Consider the following 25171-nt stretch of genomic DNA (forward strand, 5'->3'; position numbering starts at 1 on the left):
TGCATTTGGAATAGCAACAAAAGGGAATCTTCAGAGTTGAGCCCTTATTGTCGTGTTAAAAAAAAACACTGTGCCCAAAACATGTGGAGCTTGGGACATGGGCCAAGATGGTAAACATGATGGTTACAATTGGGTTGTCTGCGACTGTTCCTTAAAGCTCTTTTTAAAACTTGTATTTACAGTATCATTATATGTATGAACAAGAACGTTTTTGCGATGTGAGCTGACTTCTGTTCAAAAGACAGTTTAAAACAAGAAAATGTTTTAAATTTTCTATCCAGTCTCCTTTACATATGCTTTATAAATCAAATATTATCATTCTCAAGTGCTTACTTCTTCCCCATGACTAATTAAGTTACGTATTAATTATTGAAAAGCTACATTCGCATAGGTCTTACTGTAAGTCACATCAATGAATTAGTAAGAGAGATTCATCCATACAAACGTTTAAGCTGGAATCTTTAGGACCTAAAGACTGTGGCCAAAAATCACTGACAAGGCCTGTTTCTCCTCCAACAGCAAAAATAACAGTCCATCAAGACCAAATATACCTTTTGCATTTGGCTCTCTGATTTTTTTCTTGGAGACAGAAGAGGAAAACCTAGGAAAAACTGAGATTGGAACTGCCTACTGTTAAAGAACTGAGGATCTCAAAGAATACCAATGGAATCTGTAGGAACAGTGGAGAAAACAAAGCTAAATGACATCTGGGGTGATCTGGACCTCTCCTTGAGGACACCAGAAATCATGTTTGTGTTTAGGTCGATCAATATTGTCTCATGTAAGATAAAAGGTATATGAGTTTGTGGTAGACTCCAGAAAACTGATTAATTTACTTGAGCGACTTACTGAAATAAGACCAGAAGTTTTCTTCTGACAGCCAGATCATAATCAGAAGCCATGCTGTTTCCTGATGGTGAAATATCACAGCCATAGGGGTCTGGAAAGAGTCAGATCAGCATGATCCATGATTCTCCCCAGAAGGCAGGCCCAGCTTTCTGGTGAGAGTGGAATCAGAAAAATCATGTTAGGGGCACCTGGGTGGCTCAGTTGGTTAAGCAACTGCCTTCGGCTCAGGTCATGATCCTGGAGTCCCGGGATCGAGTCCCACATCGGGCTCCCTGCTCAGCGAGGAGCCTGCTTCTCCCTCTGACCCTCCCCCCTCTCATGTACTCTCTCTCTTTCTCGCTCTCTCAAATAAATAAATAAAATCTTTAAAAAAAAAAAAAGAAAAATCATGTTAGATGTATTAACATTTTAATGGAGCCAAACCAAGATAGCCTGCTATATCTACTCCATAATGGTGATGACTTTGTCAGTGGGCCCAGAAATACTAAAGTCCATTGGCTTACCTTCCTACACCCAGGGGCACCTGGGTGGCTCCGTCAGTTCAGCATCTGCCTTCAGCTCAGGTCATAATCTTAGGGTCCTGGGATCAAGCCCCTCCTCGGGCTCCCTGATCAGTGGGGAGTTGGCTTCTCCTTCTTCCCTCTGCCCCTCCCCTGTTTCATGCCCTCTCTCTCTCTCTTTCTCTCAACTAAATCAATAAAATATTTTTTAAAAATCCTACATCCATCTCCACACTAAGGCCACATTTGATATCAGGTTTGTGGTATTCAAGTCAAGGGGTTATCTCCCTCTCTTAGACTCTGCTTGAAGGGATTCTCCTAAAACCTGTCATTATAATTCTCTTTTATCCAAACTTTTAACAGCTAAATTCCTCTGTTCTAAGAAGAAATAGCGTGTGGGTCGAAGAGGAGAGGAGGAATATAAAGAGAAGAAAATGTGTGCAAAATTTAAGAGAGACCCAAAAATTTTTCAAATGTGTACCACGTAGCAAAGATGTTTATACTCCTTTCTCATTTACTTCTTACAAAAATACTATTTCATGGATGAAAAAACAGAGGTTTATAGGGGTCTTGCTTATGGTCGCATAGCTAGGAGGTGACAGAACCAGAATTTGAACTAGATCCCTCTGACATCAAAAATTATACTTGTTCTCACTACACCGACTCTGCTTCTCCTATGGCAGTCACCTTTTAATGGTTTTTCTCAGTAAACCCTGTTGAGTGGCTTTTACATCTCAAGACTATTAGGTGCTGAACAGAGAAAGATTAGGATACAGTGTGCTAAATGTGATAGGATTATGTGAAATTGAAGAATGCAAAGAAGGTAACAATGTTGCCTTGCAAGGGGACACAGATGTTCATGTGGGCTAGGAAAACTGCAATGAAGTGTGGCATTTGTCTTCCCCTTAGAGGAGGGGTAGGAGTTTTTCAGGTTAATGGGACAAAGAGTTGTAGGGGGCCAGGATAGGGAAAGAAGAAGGGATTCAAGGTCTCGAAAGAACAGCAACAGCAAACATTGGAAAGCTTGAAGGTCCTGATTTTATGGGCTTCCATGGTACAGTCACTGAAAATGCAGAAGGTGTCCTTGAATGTGTATTAAGAGGATGGGAGCCTTCACTGAGGGGAAACTGGGTGAGAAAAATGGAGCCGTGAAATTTGTTGATGCTGTGGACACTTTCATTGACCCGAGAACAATTCAGAGAGCCTAGATGCCTGGCAGGGATGGTGGCAGAAGAGGGAGGGTCCCAGAAGAAAGACAGGTGCACATACAGCTCAGGCACCAACACTAACCTTCCTTTGAAAATCCTGCAAGAACTTGCTAGGCCTCTTTGCCTTCACCTAGAAGTCAACGGAAATTTACTCAGGCAGCAAAATTCTACCAATGACAGACCTGGTGGTGTTGAGAGGTGCACATTCTTGGGAAGGCTGTTGGGAAAGAGGAAGGAGAAAGGCTTTCAAATATTCACGCTTTGGGCTAAGCGTAAGAAAGTGCCCTGATTAAATTAAGGGCAGAAGAGTTTTGATAGTGATCATCTTGGTCATCACACCCCTGCACCCCCTTTTCTAAGTACTTTGGGGAGAGGGAGTTGCAGATGCCCCCTAGAAGGTTATGGGGAGTTACTTTCTGGACTAGGAATTTTCCTAGTTTCTGCCCTAACAACTATTTTCTTTAGTAGGGAAGACCAACTCTTGCTCTTCACAGTCATATTCCCAAATACATCATATAGTGGAGCTTGGGCTTTGGCCCGAGAACAGGTTATTTCAAGGACTGGCCCCACTACTTATGAGCTGTCTGTTCTTGAGCAAGTTAATTTACCTATCAAATCCTCACTTTCCCATCTGTGAGATGAGAATGATGGATAGTACTTGCTTCACACGGTCTGTGTGAGGATGCAATTAGATGAGGAGAGCCAGGATTGATGGAAGGCTTAAAATATTTCAGACACTGTTCTTTCAAAATGCTTCTCAAGCCTTCACTCATTTAACGTTTGATACAATGACCCTGTATGGCAGGTAACATTATTATGCCCACTTAACAGGTGAGGAAGCTGAGGATCCAAGAGGTTAAATAAGTTTCCCGAAGTCACACAAGTTTCAGAGCTGGGATAAGACCCCAGAGCTTTGGACTGCAAAGGTCACACTGTTTGGCTACCATGTTATACTGACTGTCAATGAGTATAAAGCATTTGGGCACATGTTCTGGAAGATATGATCACAGAATAAAGATGAGCCAGCTTTTAGAGAGCCTGGCTTTGTACTTGAGCCCAAAGTCCAGCATACTCCTTAGTATTAGAATTTCGAAACCTTCATCTTACCTTGATGACCCTTTTTTTTTTTTGACACTTTAACTGATACTCACTTCCTCACAAATCCTAGTTGCTATATGCAGGTAAAATATTTACTCTTTCCATGATCTGGAGGGATCTAAGGAGTGGTATACCTTTTCATTACTGTTTTAAAACAATTTCATTCCGACCTGTGGAAAATAGAAGTCGGCATATCAGGCCCTCACAAAAACTTTGCCCTGCTGTGTTTTCACCACACTTTTTGAAAACGTTCCCCCAGCTCAAACAAATAAAAGATGTCATTTTCCATGGTTGTAACCAACACATACCTGGATGTCTATTGGGGGTGCATATTCATATCAGTACCTGTCCATTCTGGTTTTATCAGCCGTTGTCCTCAAAAGCGATCTCCAGATGTTGTAAACATTAGAATCTTGAGTTTTGACTGGCTGCCATTTTTGTTTTCCATTTTGAAAATTTTTGTCAAAGGTCCCAAGTGTGAATGAGGAAGATTACGTTTCATTCACAACCTACCAACTTATTTCCATGCTGCAAAAAGCTGTCATGTGGAAAGCTCAGCAAGGATGTCAGGTTCACCCTCACATATCTATCGTGGTTTGCAAAGCATGTGAGCTGGCTCTTGGCAAAACCCTGAGGAGGGGAACTTCTCCAGCTGTAGCTCTAGCCTGCCATCCCTCTCTTGAACTTGGCACTTAATGAATCGGTCTTTGGCTTGTTTGCATCTCAGAGTCAGGCTGGAATAAGCTTCATTCTCAATGTAGGGCTTTTCACTTTTGTCTCTAGTATTTCCTTTGCAATAGAAATTTTATTAACATTCATAAATAAAGTTTTCCACATACTGTCATCTATCTCTCTTCCACCTAACTTATCCCAGATTTTCTGGGGATTGTCTGAAAATGATTCACATTGTTAGTGAACAATTTCCACATTGTTCTTCCCGGTCTTTAAACAGAACCCTGCCCTTGCTGAAGTCAATGAGGAAGACAGGAATTTGTCCTCTTTTGGTCTCGTTAAACAAACAAAACAAAGGAGCCATTAAACAATGTTTGCCATCCGTGGTGGTCAGATCTCTCCTCTTAGAAGGTTGTCACTGCTTAGGAAACGTTGCTGCACTTTCTAAGATAAAATTAGCACCTTGCAAGAAAAAAAATTAAAAAAAAAAAATTAGCACCTTGCCTCAAGAAGTAGCAGGATGAATCTGGACCACATGCCGAGAGACATTTTGGGGGGATTAGATTGTCCGATGCCACTGGGTCACCTGGTCATTTAGTGGCTTTGGCTTGAAAATCAGATGCATTTGTGCCTACCAGCCCTTTGCTTTCTGATATAAGCCTTGGTTTCAGGAAAGATGGAAGTCAGCATTGGGTGCAAGGTGGGTACATATGAGGTATGACTGGGGGCGGGAAGGGGGGGAGGTGTGAAATTGCCACCTGCACTCAAAGTTGCCCCAGTTAAGAACCACTGCATCAAGGGGATGATGAGACAGGCCTGGAGAGGTCAAGCAGCTTTCTTAAGGTCTCTCGGCTGGTAAGTGGCAGAGCTGGGACTACAGCTCTCTCCTGAGTACAAAGTGTTCGTCTGCTGCCCGATACAAGGACTGCATGCAACCATCCTCTTTCTTCTCTCTTTTCTGTCTGAATCGTATGTCTCATGGGCATTTGCTTCGTGTCCTGTATGCATACCTGCATGCACCCAGGTCCAGCAAATATCTGTTACTATTTCAAAGCACTCTTTTTAAAAAATATATATATATAGAACGCTCTCACATTTGCGTGCCATCCTTGCTCAGGGACCACGCTAATCTCTGAATTGTTCCGATGTTAGTATATGCACCACGGAAGCAAGTACTGTTTCAAAGCACTCATAAAGTAACTTTACATTGCTTCTTAGACACCATCAGATGGGAATTGTGGAAAATGAAATTTACATTTGTGTCATTACAGTAGCTGTCCCTGAGCCAGTAGGTACATTTAAGTGGGGTATTGAGGTCACAAATATGAGTTCAAATTTGGAGTCCCCATTGCAGGCAACCCCTCATTTCCTAGCGGGGCTCGGCTTATCACCGCCCAGGCTCTATCTCTGGTTTGGCCTCATACCATCCCAGTCTCCAAGGGAGAAATTAAACAACGTGAAAAGGCTTCTTACCCATGCGCAGTTGTGAAACAGAAATGACACGCAGAGCCTGGACTAGCCAATTGTATCTTCTGTTTTCCTTCCCATCCTGTAGTCATTATCAAAACCTCCAAACTGGAGCTTCAGCCTCTTCTTTTCTGAAACAATTAAGCCTCCAGGAAGATGTGGGAATGCTAATAGATTTAATGTTGTGTTTCATTCACTCCTGACTGTTGACATTGACTCTTCATGCTCAGCAACATTTTCTTCGTTACTTCATAAACACATGAATATTTATTACTGTGGGGGAAAACACGCTACTTTTCACAATGACTGCAGCTGAAAAAATGGTAATAAACATGAGCGATTAACAGGACGCGGGAGAGGAAGCCGTTCAGGGATGGTAAACCAGGGTCTGTGGAATGTTAAAACCACTGTCATCTGAAGAACAGCTAAAAATGTGAGAGACGTGCAAGAGGACATTGTGTTGGCAGAAAATAACCAAGGGGAGTTTTAGATTATAGTGTGTAATTAGTGTGTAATTAGCATTTGCATAAATATTCATACTAGCGTACTTTGTGGATCGTAGTAGCGTGGATCCAAAACACACTTGGGCACACACACACACACACACACACAGCTAAACAGACTCAAAAAAAGTGTACTCATCATTTAAGATCTGCCTCCACACTCATCTCCTTGGCTAGATCTTCCCTATTTCCCCTACAAAGAGCAGCTGCTTGTTCCCTCAGACCTGGACGACTCTCCTCTGTCTGTAATTCTATTACTCCTCTTGACTCCAGACCCCTCCAGACCTTCGATTTAGCTGGTTATTTCTTCCACAATGCCTGGTGAATGCATGTATGTAGTAGACGGTCAATACATGATGGCTGGGGGCGCCTGGGTGGCTCAGTCGGTTAGGCGTCTGCTTTCAGCTCAGGTCATGATCCCAGGGTCCTGGGGTCGAGTCCCGCGTTGGGGCCCCCTGCTCAGTGGGGAGCCTGCTTCTCCCTCTCCTCTCCATTCATGCTCTCTGTCACTATTTCTGTCTCTTTCTCTCTCAAATAAATAAATACAATCTTAAAAAAAAAATACATGATGGCTTAATGAACAAAGATTGGTCAGGGGAAGAATTACATGGTTCAGGGTTATTTAACTAACTGGTAACCTGAACCAGGCGCTGTGTTAGGCACTGAGGAACATCTCAGAGAAGGTTTGGCCTTTTCTTCCTGGTGGTCCGAGGTGATGGATGGGACCACCTTATTGCAGTAGATTGATTCAATTAGTCAGTCAGCCAACACGTTCTTTCCTCAGTTCTCCCATGTGCCAGACATTTGCCAGACCTCTGAGGACACAAGTAGAGATGTTAACAGGCATTACTCTTGTGCTTGATGTATGTTCAGGATTTTTAGAAAACAGAAGAAGGGATTCTTACTCAACCTGGTGGTCAGTCAAGACTTCCCAGGTCATGTGAGCTGAGTCTTAAAGGGCAAGTGGGAGTTCCTGGGGTGGGCATTCGAGGCAAAGTTCAGCATGAGCAAGTTTTGGAGATGGACAGAGAGCCGTTACGGGGTGCGGCCAGTGGTTGGCATGGCTGGGGCAGGGGTGGCATTAGGGCCTAGGGGCCACTGGGGAGGGAAGGGCGGTGTCCATCAGAGGACTCATGCAGGTTTAGGTGGCCTGAACTGAGGCTGTTCGAGGGGTCAGGAAGGAGGAGATGGCAGGGGCAAACCTTAGGGACTCAGAGTGTGAACTGCAGAGGCTGAGGCCAGGGGGTGGGCTCACCCCTGACCCGAGTCTCCGGAATCTTCAAGGACGGAGTGCAGACGCCTTAGCATGTGTCCATCTGTAAGTGGAGTGCAAGCTCAGGGCCCAGGGGTGCTCAGGATGCAGTTTCCTTCAGGGTTAGACCTCTCACATGGTCCCCATCAAAGAGGAAGTAGCAATGGCACTTGGTTATTTGTGTGGAACGTTCACAGGTGCTTTGAGTTATACATATCGGGATATCAGCATCATCTTTTTAAAGAGCTTACTCTTTTTCTCTTGGACTTGTTCTTTGATTTCAAAGTCAACTCTGTCTAATTGGTTGCTAAGATTGTCCTTAGCATTCAGTTAGGGTTGAAACATTACATTTTACTATCCAAATAATTGGTGAGTTAAAAATACTTCCAACAGTTTATGACTCATACTTTTCAACTCATAAATGAGGAAAAACCAAAGGTGGGTGACTGTGAATGCCTGTGATTTTGGTACAGGCTGAAGTTCCAGTGAGTTCTAAATGTGATCTCTGGCCTGCTAGGAAGGCCCTGACACTCCCAAGTCATTCCAGACTTGCTGGCTGTGCCTGAAATTAATTAGAGCCACATCCACAGGATTCAGGGATTACTTGCAGTGATATAAAGCATTTTAAGTTCCTATCAGTCATACAGTTTATGTGTTTGAATGATCTGGGAGTATAGGTTTCGATTGGCAGGAAGTCGAGGTTGAGAACAAGGGGTTACAGGATGAAGGGCGAGGCACAAGATTTCCCTGTTTTGCAATTTTATCAGATTGATTCAGTTTGGTTTAACTTGACAAATATTTATGCAAGATGGGTGCAGTGCCATATCCTCAGGCCATCAAAGATGGGCCTCACATGCTCCTTGCCTCGGTGAAGTTTCTGGCCTTGCGGGACACTAAGATGAGTGACAAGTAACAGAGATGAGCTTATCACATGATAAGACCAGCTGCTAAGGGGCACAGAGGGTGGAGAGTGAGTAGGTATGTGTGTTCAGGTAAGAGAGGTCATGACTTGGGGAGATGGGGAACTCAGGCCACATGGTGCGTTCATGGAGTAAGAGGGCTGCATTGACAACAGCTCGGCCGCTACAGAAATGTGACCTTTGGCAGGTTATGTGGACCTCAGATTTGACTTGCTCATCTGCAAATTGGGGATGACGAAGTTTCCCCTTCTCGCTCAGAGGTTTGTTATGAAGGTCAAACGAATTACCTAATGTTAAAGAACTTGAAATTCATCAAGGGTGTATTTCATTATTTAATCGTTAGCAGAATCTGAATTGGAACCTGGTTTATTTGATTTAACCCCAGAGTCAGTAAGCCTTGGAGCCTTTCTGAAACTTTTTCTTTTTTTCCTTTTCGTTGGACTTTGCTATTGGAGAACTCTTTGTGGTTGCTGTAGGCAGCTGCGTGTGTCTCTTGATTTCTAGAGGAGGGTAGAACAAGGACAAAGAAGATGATGACACTGGTAAGTGTGGGTGAAGAATTCTAAACGTTGTGAGTCAAATACAATTCCCGGGACTCTGAAGATGCGTGGAACCTCTCGAAAGACCGCCTTACACTCTGTGTTTTAAATTGCACAGTGCACGTACATGAGCTCTGTGGGCCTCCTCTCACATGGCCAGTCCCATCCTAGGACTGGAGATGCTGAGAACACTCAGGAGGACTTCTTCTTAGAGGATGGGTCTTTCAGGCCCTGCCCTCACGGGGTCTGACATTGCAGGATTTAAGTGGTCATGAAATGGGGGACCTAAGCATTGACTCTATTCAGGGAATCCATTATAGGAAGCCTCCCTGAAAAGGCTATGGTTTGAGCAACTTGGAAAGCTGGTGGAAATAGGCCAATCAGGCTATCTGAGTGTTTCCAACAGTTTTCCATTTGTTCTGCTTCAGATCAGTTATTGATGATTTTTGTGGCAACTGAAAATTGACAGGTGTCAGAGGGAAGGCCTTGATTTTCCCTTGTCCCAGAAATCACAGGAAAGAAACATATGTGTCGACTGTGTCGATGGTTTTATATCTAAGTTATGGCCCCTGTCCAACTAGATTCTTGTCCTGATTTCAAGCAGCAAGCATTTGGATAACAAGGGCTCCTTTCTGAGCAGGTCCCACGTTTTCTTGGAGACCACTAGGAGGTGTGGGAGGCACAAACAGATTCCCATTTAACTTCTTCAGTCTCTCTATAGTGGGAACATGAGAAGACGAGATCTGACGACCTGCAACCACTCACTGAGGAGAAAAGAGCCACCACAGAAACAAACCCACACCTCACATCCCCTCTGAAAAGCTTCCTGCGGCAAAGCCAGCCTGAAGCTTACAAGCCAGGGTCCGGGCCGAGAGGGAAACTTCCCTCCCCCTCTTTGGTTTGGTTGGTAGTAGCCTGCTAAAACCCTGGCTCCTTTTATCATTCCTTCCTTTTATAGTTTCTTCAGGAAAGCCCCGGGCCTCTGAGGCTGCCTTCCACCCCCATCGGAGATTTTAAATGTGAGGACAGGAAATGTTTGCTCGGCTTCGTCATTTTATGACACAGTTGCCCACTCCTCCTCCCACACACCCTCACTGGGTGCCTCCTGAAAAGTTCTGCCAACGTGAAGCCACTGTCTTTTAATGTGGCTTTGGCTGAACTTGTAGTCTAGGAAGTGAGTGTGGCGGGGCACCCCTCTCTCCGCGAGGCCAGCCACTTCTGAGAGCTGCACTCATCCACGGGGCGGCCCGAGGGCACCAGGCTGCCTCTGCGGGGCTGGTGGCCACTCCTAAGACCAATGCTGTACTTTTGGCCATAACCGCTACCTGCCTTTTGAAAGACGGCATCCCGAGAAACAGTGATCGTATGTTGGCGATGGGCATGGTATTTGCCAGATGATTATCTAGAAAATGACAGAATGTTTGGAAGGAAATATATATATATATATATATATATATATATATATAGCAAGGAATGGGATTGTTCATAGCCCACAAGCCATTTGGCCACTGATGAGAGGTGAAGCTCAGTTCTCCTTTCTACCAAATTTCATCCCACGGGCTGCATTTGGTAGCTAATGCATTTTCACCATTGAGAATGCCTAGAGCAATTGTGAAAATGTAACGGGCTCTGCCATCTTGTTAAAATGATGCTAAGAAGTTCTGTGCAGTAGGTAAGTGGGGCCTCCCCCGCTACTTTTCAGTGGAGGAAACAGAGTTGGAGGAGTTTAGGTGCTGCCGGGAGCCAGACAGCAAGTTAAGGGGAGACAGGTTCTAAAACTTGAGCCTCAGGCGTGGAGTCTCTGGTGTGCCTCTGAGCCACTGTTAGGACCCTTCCCTGACCCAGGCTTGTCAGGGTCACGTGCTAGAAATGCATAAGAGACTCAGATTAGTGGGAGACCCACCTGGGTTACATCATCACAGGATGTGATTCTCACTTTGTCGTCAGCCCTTCATGGAAACCCAGCCAAGTGCTAGCTTCCCAAAATAACCCTTAGCACCACCAGAAGCCTGAGCCTTCTGCAGGAGGCAGGGCAATGTGAAGGCAGTCAGGTCTCCCTCAGGTTGTCTAGGTGGTAGTAGAGAGAGAATTATCAATGACCAGACTTGTCTCGTGTCTTTACCATTTCTCTGGGCAGGCAGGCAGGCTGTAGAACAAGTTTAGAAGAAATTTAAAATCCAGTTTCTAAACTGTTGATTCTGTGGAGGTATTTTTCCTAATGTGAAAGCAGCTTGGCACTGTTTCAGATGAGGGAAATAGTAGCGTGGAGAACACGCATTTTCATGTGACTTTTCTGTAGAAACATCAAAGTGAAGAAAACCCCGTTAAGTCATTACTCATTACCTCTACAAGCCACAAATTACCTTCTCAGCTTTTTAGGCTGTGGGCATCTGCCTTGTCCTTCCCCTGTGTGCTCAGCATTGCCGTCTGGAACTTATGCTGTTGGGACGTCAGATTTATGTTTTGTATTTTATATTTTATATATTTTATATTTTAAAGGCACTGAGTCTACCTCACCTTAACCTTCTTCGCTTTTGGGGTCAACCTACTGTAAAGTGACTTTCCTTTCATGCTAATCTGTCCACATGAGGACTCCATGTTTTCAGGGCTGGGAGAACTATGGAACAACGTGTTCTTATTAATGCCCTGCAGGCACCCTTGTGGGATTTCCAGCCCCATAAGAGGTCACTGAAATGCCTTTTCCTGGCTAGTTTCTTATCCTGTGGGGCCCTCACCTATAAGCCAGAGCTAAACATGGAACGTGTTACAGTCAAAAACCATGCCACTTTCAAGTCAGCCCACACGGTGTGCAAGAAGTATCTGGCTAGAGGCGATTTTTCTTCTGTATGCTCAACGAAGCCATTCTTCCATTCCTGCCTGCCCCCCCTTTGTGATTCTAAGGAAAAACATTGAAGTAATATCTACACAGAGTATTGTAATAGGAGAAATATGCATTGTGTGTGTGTGTGTGTGACAGAGACAGAGACACAGAGAGAGAGAATGAACGTGTATGCATCTCTGTGTCTCCCTGTCTTCTCCATGAGTGCTGGCTGTTGCCCAGGCCCAGATGTATGTGTTGAACCCTCTTCTCTCCCCACCTTGCCCTATCTCTCTATAAATCCTCAAATGCCTTTGGAGATTGGAAGGATGGGAGGTGCTATCTTGCAGAGTAGATTTCCTGAAAAGTGATAAATTCCTTTCAGAATGTAGGGAAGGAGATCCAGTATAGTTTAATCACTTGCCCAAGATCACACTGGGTAGTGATTTTATGAGAATTCCAATCTTAGCTCCAAGAGCTAATAGTAGAGCAAATACCCTTTCTCTTCCTCGGGACCAGGGTAACGGATACTCAGGATCCAGGTGGTCAGTCATATATACAACAGCTTCTCAAACAGAAACATGGACCGAGTCGGCCTTTTCAAGCATTATTCCAGATCAGGAGGCCAACAGGCTGACCAGTTGTTTTGAGTGGATACAGATAATGACAACATGTTCTGTGTTCTGTGAGCCTCCAATCTATTTGGGGAGACAGAGCTCTAAAGCCTCTTATAGAACACAGAAAGCAATACGTGCTCCCACATCGAGTGTGGCCTACCTAGTGCAGCAGTTGACTTGCCAAGATGAGACCTGCATGGTAAGTACTCCTATTTGGAACACTGACAAGAATCTGGAAGAAAAAAGTAAAGCCCATCAAGAGTCAACAAAGTTGTCCAAAAGCCCATGCTAGAAAAATGGGGAGCCCCATCGATCCTTATTGGGAATCTTAGCTTAGACATGGTGCTTCTAATGTGGGTCAGAGGGGGTCCCATCACTCTGGGAATGTCGAGGCTTTTGATTCAGAAGAACTGGTTTTGAGATTAGATGCTACTCCTAGCTGGTTGTGTGATCTTGGGCAGTCACTGACTTCTCTGAGTTACCATCACTTCACCTAGTAGGGAGAGTCATATCTACCCAACAAGGACACTGTGAGGCTTAACAGAGATATTGCATGGGAGAGCACAGATGACAACACTGGATACCAGCACAAGGGGCTCTCACGAACATTCCATTACCTAGTTACAGTGGACTCGAAGCACCATTAGATGGGAGGCAGGATGAATAACCGCGGAGGTAGACGTGTTGAAGAGAGCAAGGAATTCTCTTAGGTGACCACAAGCCTAAAGGGTTGCTTACCACAGATCATCAGCTGTCAGGATAAATGTCCAAGCCTGACTCAGCATGAGGATATCATTATATCAGGCCAATCTGTCCAGAGTTATCGAGAATGAGTTTATCCCAGCCAGATCCTGAATAGCTGAGAATCTGGCATCACAGAAGGATTTATCTTTTTTTTTTTGTATTGAATTGTAACAATTATAAGAACAACAACTAGCTCAGCTAACACTGCATGTGTTACTATGCTCCAGATATTATTTGATTATTAACTCTTTTAATCCTCACACCAGCTCACTGAGGCAGGCACCATCCCTATCTTACAGATGGTAAAGTGAAGGTAACTCTCTCAAAGTCACATGCTATCAGGTGATAGAGGCATGATTTTGAATCCAAGGATTCTGGTTCTTTCAACCAGAGTCTACCCTTTTAACCAGGATATAAATGACACTAAATTAACTAAACCCTCATTTGTCATGTATGTGGAAAACATCTGAGTATCTGCCGTTCAATTTTACATTTTTGGACATTAGAAATTTTTCATTTATAGGTGGTTAAATGGATCAATTTTTAAAAATTGGATCCCTCCTTGGCCATGCCAAGTTCAGCTACTCAGTTTTACTATAGTCTATCTCTTTTATGATTATATTTAAATTTTGTTTTTACTTTTTATTTTGACATAATTATAGGTTCACAGGAAGTTGCAAAAATAGTAGAGAAGTTCTGTGTACCCTTCACCCAGTTTCCCCCAATGGTTATGTTTTACGTAAGTATAACACACTATCAAAATCAAGAAATTAACAGTGGTGCAATGTGTGTGCCTCATTCTAAGCCATTTTATCACATATGTAGATGCATGTAATGATCACTGCAATCAAGATCCAGCACTATTCCAGCACCATGAAAATCTTTACGCTTTCATTTCCATTCAAACTTTGTTGATTCGTCTGGAATTTAGTTTGATGTTTGAGAAGTAAGGAAACTATCTTCTAATTTCTAATTTTCCCAGCACCATTTATTTTACAAATTATCATGTTGACACTGCTTAGAAATGTCCCTCTTTGGTTCCTGTACTACATGATTACAAAGCCCACATCCTCAGGCTTCAGAGCCATTGTTCCTTCCAGTTTGCCACATCATCTCCTAAAAATTGGGTCTTGGCAGCAATGGGATTTGATTGTTATGCCATCAGAAACAACAGAGCTTACATCAGGGTCTTGGACCACTTAATTATACTGTTGGTGTGAAATTAGGGCCTTTTTTCCCTTGAAATTTATCCCTGAGTCTCACTGGGACAGTGGGGAAGGCTGTACCCATTGGTGGCTCCCTTCCAGTGCACTACATCTCAGAAACTCAGAGGGGCCTGGGCATGAGGTCAGAGTCACAAAACTCTAGGTCCCATCATTTTTCTTAATTTTCTTACTTTGTCTTCAGCCTTAGTCTCCTCATCTGAAAAATGAGGGAAATTGTATCTATCTCAGAGGGCTGTGGTTTTTATGAGGATTAAATGAGGTAATACATGTAAATGCACAGCCTAGGAAGAGCTCAGCATAGTTGAATATTTTTATGATCATTATTATTTCTAATAATATAATATATCCTTTATTCTATGGCACATATATTATCATTATTTATAGTAGTGTGTGCCTTTAATCACAAGGGTATTTCTTAATTCCCTCTTGAAAAGTCAGTGTGATAGAGTCTTAGAATTGAGGAAATGTGGTCATTGTAAGATCTGAGTACAAAGTTGATGACCAATGTCTCAGTCTGTTGAGGCTGCTATAAAAAAAAAATACCATAAACTGTTTGGCTCATAAACAACAGAAATTAGTTTTTCACAGTTCTGGCAGCTAAGAAGTCCAAGATCAAGGTGACGGCGGATTCAGTGTCTGGCGAGGGCCCACTTCTTGTCCACAGGCTGCCATCTTGCTGCTGTGTCCTCACAGGCCAGAAAGGGAGAGGAGCTCTCTGGACCTCTTCTACAGAATGGGCATGAATCCCATTCATGAGGGCTCCACTTTCATGACATAATCACCTCCCAAAGGCCGCACCTCCAAATACCATCACATTGGAGATTGGTTTTGACATACGAATTTGGGGAAAACACAAACATTCAGCGTATAGCAATTGATAAGTGGGAACATCCTCTTTCCTTCATGAGTGCTATTCTCATGGCAGTGGCTTCTGTTGGCAATAATGTCCACTCAAGCTGCTTTCTAGAGACTGCTCTGGTGTAGGGACAACTAGCCTTGCTCCCAAGACCGCCTCCAGTGGGTAGCTGTCTCTAGGGATCTTGCTAAGTCTTAGTCTAGAGGAAACCACAGCATCGCCAAGAGTCTACAAGATAGTTTTGTATGATAATTTTGTGTTCAGGAAGCAAGGCTGTGTAACTCAGCTGCCCCACCCCCCCTTCTTCGTCTTGTGGACACAGCCCCAAAGACCCTCCCTTCAGGCAGAAGAACAGACCTCTTCCTTAAAGGAGTCATCACCAAGACTGTGGTCATCTTACAGCTCTGACATCGAGCACTCCCCACCTCCAGTGTCACCTCCACTTTGGAATACAAGAGCACTTCTGTGTTAGCATGTTCCAACAGCAGTCCTGGGTATCCCACAATCGCCTGGGGTAGACTCAGGTTATGTAAACCCACATCTAACCCTAGGAAGCAGCTGCCTTTAAATGAGGGGTATAGATTGGAAATCCCAGTGTAAGCTATGAAAATACAGCAACAGCTACTATTTTTTTTAAATAAGGAGGGGCAGTTTGGGGAAAAAGCAGAACACTTCTTTCCTCTCCTTTGTTCGCTTTGTCCTCATTTTGTTTTGAAAGGTGTTTTGCATGTGTGAATGTGAGTGTTGTGCATGTCACGAGAACACGAGAACGATGCTGCGATTGCCATTTTCGAAAGAGGCACTCCTACAGGAAATTGGGCTGCGAGGGAGGAAAAGTGCATTTTCCTGAAGGAAGTGCTTGTAGAAATCCAGACCTGGGAAACAAATCATGGAGGAGGTAGACATACACTTCTGGCCCTTTTATATTTTGAATGGTGAGATAGTACCTTCGGGTCCCAAGGAGAGCAATTTCCTTTGGACACGATCCTTCAGGCACGTGAAAGATTCAGGTTTAATTTTAAAACCAGCACCTTCATTCTTCCCATTTTCCCTGAACTGCCTGACCACAGGCACATACTCTGCAGCCACCAACATCGGCAAACTTACAAATGGGAAAATTGAATTCCACTTAGAAAAGGGGTATTAGAAATCTCTGTGGATTGAATCCTTAAATATTGTTTCAAAGTAAGCTGTGGTGGGGTTTTGTTCCTTTTGAAAGAATTGGCTTCCTATGTTAAAACTTGCTTGGGTTATAAATTGTAATTGAAATCTTTTTTCCATGCATTTAAAAACTTAGTGACAATAAAATTTTAGCAAAGAATAGATTTTATTGGAAGCAAAAAAGCGAAGTAGAAATATTTTGTTGTTAGCATAGATGATATCAAATGTCTTCTTTTATGGTATTGCTTAACAGCGTTATTTATACACTTCGAATAAAATGAAATGGAAAGAAAAATATTCCTTACATTGTGGCTTTAGAGAACAGAACTTGTTCTCAGTAAAACTTCCCAGATCTGCACAGTACCATATAAAACAACAGGAAGCAAGGAGCTGTTTCACGAAACATAATAGTACTAGTGTCAAAGCGGGGATCCAGGATTGAAACACTTCCTTGGTACTCTGTGCAGTAATGATGTCTATACCTAAGGCAATCTGCATGTTGGAGACTTAGTGCTTTCACAAATCCTTCCTTCCCATTCCAGGTTGTGATAAAGCCAAGAGGGAAGGAGAGTTGCATAGAGTATGCACATGTTCTGGGGCCCTTGGAGCTCTCGCTGGATTAAAGTCAATGAGTAGGGGCGCCTGGGGGGCTCAGTCAGTTAGGCGTTTGCCTTTGGCTCAGGTCATGATCTTGGGGTCCTGGGATCGAGCCCCATGTCGGGCTCCCTGCTCAGTGGGAAGTCTGCTTCTCCCTCTACCTTCTCCCCTGCTCAGGCTTTCTCTTTCTCTCTCTCTAATAAATTTAAAAAATCTTTTTTTTTTAAAGATTTTATTTATTTATTTGACAGAGAGAGAGACAGCGAGAGAGGAAACACAAGCAGGGGGAGTGGGAGAGGGAGAAGCAGGCTTCCCGCAGAGCAGGGAGCCTGATGCAGGACTTGATCCCAGGACCCTGGGACCATGACCTGAGCTGAAGGCAGACGCTTAACGACTGAGCTACCCAGGAGCCCCTAATAAATAAAAAAATCTTAAAAAGAAGCAATGAGTAGATACACAAGCTTTCCCAGGAAACCCTTAATTAGCTTCATCTCATTCTTGCCTTGTCTATGGCAGTGTCCTCTTACCTATGGTCTTTGATTCTCTTGCCCCACCTACAGTCTCTTCTCTGTAAGGTTAGACTTTTAAAACATAAACCCAATCATGCCACTGCCTCCCCAGAACCCCTGCAGGCTTCCCATCACGTCCTGTTGGCACTGTGACCTACCAGCCCTTCATGGTCAGGGCCCAGGCTACCTTCTGAACTCATCTCCTGCCCCTGGCCCCCTCACTAACCAAGCCCTCGTCCAGAGGCTTCATACTTGCTGTTCCTTCCGTCTAGAACACTAGCTATTCTCATGACTTCACTCACTGCTCTGAAGTGTCTGCTCAAATACCCCCTCCTCAGTGAGCTCCCTGCCTTCACCCCATTATCACTCTCTCTCCCCTTCCTCTGCTTTACTTTTCTTCATAATATTTCTCACTCTTGGATATCGGATTACACATATTCATTCGTTTATTGTCTGTTGCCCTCATCAGGATGGAAGCTCCCTGAGGATAGAGAATTTGTAAAGTTTACTGTGGAAGCAAGCCCCAGGGCCTGGCACTTAGGGGCTCAACAAACATTTGTTGAATGAATTTCCCCTCTTGGGACTTCTCATCCTTTCTCTTCATATAATTGAACATAAAGAAAATTGTATAATATTCACTACTAGGGATTGTCGTGACCTATACATTTCAGAATTTGAATGGTCAATAGACATCATCTAGCCCATCAGTTTTCAACCTTTACTTTCGCCTTGCTGAAACACAGAGTAGAGTCTGATACACTTTTGAGAAGACTCCCGTGGGCATTCCCGTATTTGGGAACGCTTTTCCTCACCAAACAGTAACTATTCCCACCCATCATTGCTCTAAGAAAAGCTTTGCAGTCATTTCTCCAGATATGTCCCAACTATTAACAATGTCATAGTCTGGTTCCGTAGAAGGAGAATGTGAGAAAGGGATTTGGGTGCACTGATTTAATGAGGGAATAGCTTGTAGGAAAAACCTGGACGAGAGTGGGGAGAGCGAGATAGGGAAGGAGAAGGAGTCCTCAGGGATGCGGTGTTAGGTCAAGTCTAACCTTGGCTTGACGCACAAGGCTCACAGGGCAGAGCTCTCCCTTCAAAGGGTCTAAGCTTAACAACCTTATTCCAGGCAGTCATTGGGTCCCTGGGGCTGGGGTGGCGGGTAGGTGACTTCCCAGGCGTCTCTCCTTGTTCTGGCAGTCAAGGATGAGTCTGGAGGCCACGGGAGTAAATCCTCAAAACAACCCATGGTTGGGTGCACTAGCTGGTCAAGGGGTCTGCAAGGAGAGGCACCAACAACCTCTACCACAGATGGTTTCTCAGTAGTGACTACTCCCCACAGGGGACAGTTCTCAAACTCAGTGTGCATCAGAATCACGTGGAGGGCTGCTTGAAATCCTTATCGCTGGGCTCCAGTCCCAGAATTCCTGACACAGGGCTGAGGTGGGGCCCGAAGATTTATCCTAACAAGTTTCCAGGTGGTGTTAATACTAGTCAAGGGTCGGGTGAATAATTTTGAAAATCGGCTTGTATCATATTAACGATTCCCTTAAAGTCACTCTCAGAGAAAAGAAACACAAATCTTACTCCAAAAAGTACTGGAAGTAATAGAGGTCTTTACTGAAATTCTCTTGAAGAAGGGGTGGGGGTATGCCACGCCACACTCAGCAAGATAGATTTTAGATACTGTTCTTCTGTTCAAATTTTCATTCCTTACTGAAACTACCATCTCCCCCAGTGTTATAAAACATTCTCTGCGTTCGCTATAAGATGGGCCACTTCTTTCCTGTTCCAGAAAGTGTTGTAGAATGCAGGACAGAAATACATGACTGCAAACATATCCTTCGGTTTGCTTTTATTTACACAGAAACAAGCTATTTGTGCATTTTTATTCTACAGGTCTTAGGAACAAATTACTTAGGATCTGCCTCACAGCTGATGGGTAGATATGTCCCAGCCTCTGTTCTGTAGCTGATGAGTGAGGGGCCCTGAGGGGGTGAGGCCTTGAATGTTTTACCTCAGAGTCTTTCTCTTTGGAGGTTTTCTTCCACCCCATTCCTCCTCCATCCTCAGTTTTCTAGATCTTGCTTAAAAGGGTTAGTTTTAGGGATTAGAGTGTCGTGTGTGTGTGTGTGTGTGTGTGTGTGTGTGTGTGTGTGTGAGAGAGAGAGAGAGATTGAGATAGATTTCTAAAATCATGCCTAAGGAAAAAGAGAAAAAAAAAACCACAAAAAACAAAAAACCTCCTTATGACATTAAAACCTAGTCCAGGAAAAAAAAAAGGTGCTAAAACTAGATAATTTTATTTGAATGAACAGGTCTGCAAATCATCATCAGTTTATTGAAAGGTCGGCCCGAATGGTTTTATTATCGTTTGATTATTTTTTTCCCTGAGAATCTTAATTTAAGAAAATTCCCTTTAAGAGTTTTAACTTGAACAGATGCCATCTAAAATAAACTCCAGGTTTGCCTGTTGTCTCTCTGTGTTTAGAGTGTGGAATGTGGCCCTGGAGATGTTAGAAGAAGGGTTCTTGCCAGTGGAATGGGGTAAGGAAGGGAAGGGGGCATAATTTGTGGTTGCCCAAGTGGGCTGATGTTCACTTAGGTTAGGATCACCGTTTAACCAGGTTGGTGAAACTTCTAATTCAGAGATTAGAGTCCCAAATACCTACTAGGGCCAGTCAGGGAGCACTGGTAAGTGAGGGCCAGAGTGGGTAAGAAACGCTAATGGGGAGCCCTGTGGTGACCCCAAGAGGGTGACACGTTTCCTCTTCCAGGGGCAATGCAGACTCAGCTTCTATCTTTAGAAGAGAAGCTGCACCAAAATTCTGTTGTGACGTCTTCTAATGGAGCCATAGGGATTCCTCTTTTCCTACCCGGACCCCTCCCGAAGCTCGGTTCCCCCATCCGCTGGAAACCCATCGCTCTTGTGGTCCCCTGCCTCCCGTGGAATCCTAGCTCGAACTCTCTCAGACAACTCTCTTGAATACTGTTTTGTGAAGTCTGTCTTTATTTGGACGTTTGAAGCCCTGTTAAAATGTCTTTGTGTGTCCCCAACTAGATGGTAAGCTTGTGAACTCTCTGAGCACCATGTCCGGTCTCACGTCCTTGTCTTCTTCCCTGGAGTGGCTTATCCCCTGACACACGTAGATGGTGCCTGCTGCGAGTCCTTACTGGTTCCATCCTGACCATGGTGCTGTGAGCGAGCCTGCCTCGAAAACGAGGACACTGAGGCCCAGCGAGCCCACCTGACCTGGCCCCCCAGTCGTAAAGGGAGGAGCTAGTCCTAGAAACTGCCTTGACTTCGCTGCGCGTTACGTTACTGTCTTCGCTGGTTGGGGCCGCCATGACAGAAATGCCATCGAGTGGGTGACTTGAACGGCAGACATGGATTTATCATAGTCCCGGAGGGTGGAAGTCCAGGGTGAGGGTGCTGGCAAATCTGGTATCCGGTGAGACCCACTTCAGGTCTGCAGAACCTTCCCCTTGTTATATACCCTCCCCTGTCAGAGGGTGTTGAGGCAGAAGCTGTGCTCTTCTTCCAAAGGCACTAATCCATTCAAGAGGGCTCCCCCTCACGACCTCATTCCATCCCAAAGGCCCCACCTCCAAAAACCATCACGTTGGCAGTTAGGATTTCAACCTATGAATCTTGGCGGGGTGGGTGGGGGGACACAGACATTCAACCCATCACAATTACGTAGACTAGAGCTCCTTGCTTGGGACATTGGTATTTTCAACAATGAATCCGTGAGTATTCCAGTGATTTTTTATACTGATGGCCAGATTACAATCATCTTATAACTCTTAGGATATGCTATTTGTTAAAGGGGGAATGGTAACAGAGAAGGAGGTTAATGAGGTCTGATCAAAAATATAACCTGTCTCCTTTTAGCCACAAGTAATTTTATAAGAACAGATCAGCTGTATTTTCTAGCCAAATGAAGCATATTGTGTTTCATCAGGCAGAGCTGGAAAGCAGGGTATATGTCACATTATATGGTATAAGTAACTTGATTTCCCCCTATAATTTGTTGTAGGATGTCTCACAAACCCTCCCACAGCACAATGCAGTGTGGAAGAGAAACTACCGATTGCCTCTGTAGAGAAAAAGAGTTTAAGATCATATAAAACTGGTTTGAGTATGCAACCCTTACTTGTGAAGAAATACCCACCATAGAAAATGGTAGTATATTTGTTTCTTTTCTTATATTTATTAGAACTACTAGTTATAGGCTATCCTTGCAAAGAAGGACATTGGATCAAATGTTTCAACACTGAGCCTCTGACTGAGCCTCAGAGAAGGATGGAGTCACTGAACTGGAGAGGTGGGTCCCCTGTGGGGCCCTTGGCTCAGGCAGGCCTCACCTCTCCCTAGAGTTAAACTTAGGGGCAGGTTTAAGAGGATGCTGACAATTCTTTGTTCTTTTTGAACCTTTGGATTTTCTTGCTGCTGGGTCTTGGGAAGATCCTGTAACTTTTGCAGTGAGCTGATAACAGAATTTTCCCACATCACTTTCAAACGCAAGATTTATCTCAAATGTAACTTATATGTCAGTTACAGTGGAATCACACAATGTCTGAACTTATTTTAAAATGAAAGCTCCTATTTCCCCCGCAGCCCAGGCCCACTTCAATTCAGAAGTCTGCAGTGGGGGGCGCCTGCGTGGCTCAGTCAGTTAAGCGTCTGCCTTCAGCTCAGGTCATGATCTCAGGGTCCTGGGATCGAGCCCCACATTGGGCTCCCTGCTCAGCGGGGAGTCTGCTTCTCCCTCCTCCCTGCTCCTGCTCATGCTCTCTTTCACTACCTCTCTCTCTCAAATAAATAAATAAAATCTTAAAAAAAAAAAAGAAGTCTGCAATTGGGCGCAGAGAAGGAGTACACAGTTGGCTTCCTTTCCATTTTCTCATTTGTCTTCCTCCCCTACCCATGCTCCTCAGACCCCGCTTCTGAACCCTGCTGGTAGGATAAACCTCTGGTCCTTTTTTTTTTTTTTTTTTTAAGATTTTATTTATTTTTTTGGCAGGGAGAGAGAGAGAATGGGCAAATGAGCGGGGAGGGGCAGAGGGAGAAGCAGACTCCCCACCGAGCAGGGAGCCCGATGCGGGGCTCGATTCCAGGACTCTGGGATCATGACCTGAGCCGAAGGCAGACGCTTAACCAACTGAGCCACCCAGGCGCCCCAACCACTCCCGTCCTTTCTTAGTTGTCTTCTTCAAGCTGTCCTTATTAAGCTGTGGGAGGGAGAATTCTTACATGGCCAGAGGGTGTTATTCTAATAAATGCTACCATGCTCCAACATTTCCATACGCACGAGGTGGATGTGGAGTGAAGGGTTACAAAACCAATTTTCTCCCCCTCCTTGCAAGCCCTACAAAGGTGGTCTAGAAACACAGCCCCCTGTTACTTTGTGTTTAACCTTCGGACCTTTTGTGTTTAACCGAAACAGAGGTAGCAATGATTCCACTTTAATATCATGTAGCTCTTGTAAATCCTCCTCTGGACCTGAGCATCTAGCAGGGGTCACTCGAAGTATTTGTCTGGGAAGTATTGTTGTGTGTAGAATTGTTTGAATTATTCTTTCTAACAATTATTCTTTCAGACTCCAGCCCCCACCTTCTCCCCCCCTGCCTCCACCCCCGTGCACCATGCTTTACACCTTCCCTCATATTCTCTTCCCTCTTTGAAAGGAGGCATTGCGACCACATCAGGGGATATCATTTGGTATCTAGCTTGCTTTTGTCGTGCAGAAAACGATCCGAAGTTATTAGGAAATATTCTAAACTTCATGTCACTTTCCACGGTGATACTATTTAGCTAACCTTAATTATTGAAAACAAAACAAAACAGAAAACAAAAGAAACACAACTACTCACTCCCCCCCCCAAAAAAAAGTCAAAAGATTTCCCGAGATTTGTCATATACTGAGTTAAGTGTCTCTAAAACTGAGAGCTACGGGTTTTGCGGGAGTTTCTGCTTAAGCTCCCGGTTTTGCCTGAAGCCATGAAGTCAACCTCAAAGCAGAGCCTCTCTCCAGCCCTTACTGCCAAAATGAAAACCATGTGCTTGTGTGGGGTTTCTTTGTTTTTCTTTTTAAAGTTCTTCTCCATTATTTAATGAAACTATTTAGTAATGCATAGGTCTTAAATAATAGGGTTCACTTTGGCTGTTATCAATTAAGTCACATTAACACAAACACTTGTTCTCAGAAGCAAATTTAACTCGGGACATGTTTAAAGCTGATGGTAACACCCTGGAGGAGGCGAGAAACTCTTTGAATTTTTACAAGTCAGACTACACAGGACAGTACATAAAAATAGTATGTGTATGAAAGACTTAATCCTTGCACAGCCCCCATCCATACTTTCCTCCTTTCAGGAAGACAGTTTATCCATCTGAGCTCCCGTCCTGGGTAGTGTTACTTCTGACCCTGGTTTAGTGGTAGAAAAATGTAATTCACACTGGAGTTTCATCACATCCCAGAAATCGGGGTGCAAATCACAGGTCTGTATACCGAGTGAGTTGTGAACATGTCTCCTCCTTCCACCTGTCTGGAAAAGAAGAATTGCGAGGGTATGACTTAGATGATGAAAATCACCCTTTTCATTCTACTGAAAAAGTATCTTAAAAAATAAATTCCTTTTTTGTTTCTTTGTTTTGAAAACAGACCAACCTAGTACAGATAGGTTATTCTTGAGTATCATTCTTGTGCGGCAAACACAACAGAGGTGATGATGGGGGTGGGATGGGGATCTGTGCAATTGCAAACAACGTTTGGCCTTCTTGAAGCCCCTTTCTCTTATTTCCTGGCATCCCCGTCTCCTGCCTTTTGAGAACCAGTGCCTTTGACTGCATGATAAAAGGAAGGTCACTCTATAGCATGCTCCAATGATGACCTCTCCTTAGTTCCCACAAAACTAACAAGCGATAGAGCTCAACTCTCATTTCCCAGTGAGGGTGCTCTCACCCAGGAAAGCAAATGAACGAAGGTGATTTGCAGTTGGATGTGATTGAGTCTCCTCTGAGCTCCAGATTTGTACATGCCCAGCTGTGAGTTGGCATATGCACTGGGCTTCCACCAACAGCCGCTCACACTCTACGTGTGTGAACAGACTTTCCCTCTGCCCCTCGTCCTGTTTTCTCTGTCTTGTGGCTGGGCACAAGCATGGTACCAAGCATACAAGCTACTGAATGGATGATGTGCCCAGACGTCTTGTCCCTACCTCTCCAGGGTCAACCAGTTGTCAAATCCTAACTCCAGCTCCTCCCTCCATCGCTACCTGATTCTTGTTCAGTTTCCCCACACTTGTCACTGGACACACTCACTGACATTTCAGGGCCTGAGCCCACAGATCTGCTTTCCATTTCCTCACCCAAATGGGCTGCCCGTGCGCATACCACATCCCACTCTGTGTCTTCGGAGCCCCTGGATTCTTCAGATACCTCTTCCACGTGGTTTTCTGTCCTCCTCCCTTCCTCTTGGACCACTGTCCCGTTCTTTGTTCTCTTACTGCTCTCCCACTGTACACACTAATCTGAGGATTGGATTTGATGGTACTTCGCAATTGACTTACCTTTTTCTCCACCGGCTGGCTCTCTGAGGGCAGACATGTTTTTGTCCCCACCATCTCATC

General features: G+C 44.3%; 1 protein-coding gene and 1 non-coding gene across 2 annotated transcripts in view; one reads left to right on the forward strand and one right to left on the reverse strand.

Moving 5' to 3' along the window:
• The window catches only part of SUGCT (succinyl-CoA:glutarate-CoA transferase), a 641807-nt gene that overhangs the window by 469946 nt on the left and 146690 nt on the right, over positions 1–25171 (forward strand). The window lies entirely within an intron of this gene.
• Positions 5401–5503, reverse strand: LOC115936789 (U6 spliceosomal RNA). Its single transcript, XR_004072186.1, has one exon. It is a non-coding gene; the product is annotated as a U6 spliceosomal RNA (small nuclear RNA).

Source organism: Leptonychotes weddellii, chromosome 12 (genome assembly GCF_054177405.1).
Source record: "Leptonychotes weddellii isolate Sample4059 chromosome 12, ASM5417740v2, whole genome shotgun sequence".
NCBI classification, from domain to species: Eukaryota; Metazoa; Chordata; class Mammalia; order Carnivora; family Phocidae; genus Leptonychotes; species Leptonychotes weddellii.